Source organism: Bidens hawaiensis, unplaced genomic scaffold (genome assembly GCF_021521415.1).
Source record: "Bidens hawaiensis isolate Kalapana, Puna unplaced genomic scaffold, B.hawaiensis_p1.1 tig00014542_1, whole genome shotgun sequence".
NCBI lineage: Eukaryota > Viridiplantae > Streptophyta > Magnoliopsida > Asterales > Asteraceae > Bidens > Bidens hawaiensis.
Window position 1 is genome coordinate 455,730 of NW_027492269.1, and position 1,771 is coordinate 457,500.

Here is a 1,771-nt window from a genome sequence, read left to right on the forward strand (position 1 = left end):
GATTGAAGTTTTTTTAAGGTTATAATTGGTAACGATGATAATGGATTTTATGAGTTGTTATTTGTTTTGTGTTACTTTTCATATCATTTGGGCCTTTTCAGTTATGCGGTTTAGTTATGCATGTATATATAAAGGATGAACCTTTTATGTCTTTAGTTGGTGCTGACTGCTATGTATATAAATTAACGTGAATTTCTAATGTACACCTTATTAATCACTTGTTATAAACCATTCAGACAATACCTTCTGAAAATTGTGACAACATTTTTATCATTAACAAGATGATTATTCATTACTATTTACTAATACATTGCATGTTTGATCATCCTACCAAAAATGTCCGTGGTTCATGTTTCAGGAAGTTGCTACGATGGATGGTATCATGGTTGTTTACTTTTATTATCATAGGGTATTAAACTATATATTTATAAGTACTATTAGAGTGTGTACATAAGTACATTAGCAGTTTATAAAAGGTCTACCCAAAGACACCTCCAAATGGCTATTGGGCCATGGATATTATATGAGTGGGCTCTAATTACAAGGTTTGGAAAGACTGGTTTGTTACTCATGCCCAACTTGAAGCTACATGGACCATGCCACCATGTGGTAGAGGTGGGCAACCCATTTTTTTTTGGGGAGCTAGAACCGGTTCCAGGTTTGACAACAAAGTATAGAGCCGGGTCGGTAGGACTGGTTCCGGTTATGGTCGTGTTTTGGACCAGTTTTTCTCGCGTCGGATGTGGGTTTAGACTGGGTAGAGGTGAAACTGGTTCAGGTCGTCCGGTTCAATTCCGGGTCTGGGTACATTTGGGTCAGGTCCGGAACCAGGTTTTATGCCCAAGTCTACCATGGGATGTTGGCGCCCTATTGGGAGCTCCTTAAAGCCTAAAAGTTTATAATGTTAGCTTTGGAAACAAATTATAAACCATCGATAAAAAACACTTTTAACATAATAAATACTTTGTAATTACTAAACATGTAACAAAAATCCACTTCGGATATAAATTTACTAAAACTTATATATACTAATATACATGATAAATAATATTTGAACTGTGAATTATATTAAAAAAAATTGAGGTACTAGATTGAGACTTCAAATCCAATGAGAGAGTGGCCTCTCACCCAAACAAGAAGCAACCAGTTACTTGTTAATTTGTTTTCTGTAAGATTGTGACAGGGAAAAAGCTTGAAAGTGCTATCATCTATCAAAAGTTTGTATAAATATGTATTACATACAAATGAATGGAACTAGTAAACCTTAAACTTTAGAAAACATTATGATAATAATAAAGTTTAACTTAATCCATACAATCATACTTCTATAGTTTATGGTTTCTTACATTCCAAGTAATTTATGGTTTCTTACATACCCACCCTTTGTGAAGATGTTAGCGTACGTATTGCGAATTTGAAACATAAAGAACATGTAGTTGATCGACGGCCACTCTTTCCCGAATAAAGTGAATATCAAGCCCAATATATTTGGCATGTCGATTTTTTGAGCTTGTTTAAAACCATATAGAGATGTCTAAAGGCGACAGACATAATTAGGGTGACAAGAATCTAGGAAACATGGAGGTTGGTGCATTATTTGTAATTTTGTATTCAATTGATAATGAAGAGTATAAATGTGTGTAAGACCTAAAACGAGAGCTGGTTTTGTAAATTACAATTAAGCGGGATGAACTCGGTGTTGATCCCGAAAATCTTGATCATGATTTTCCCAGAAACTTGATACTGGTACCAATCCCGATTTTCTTAAACC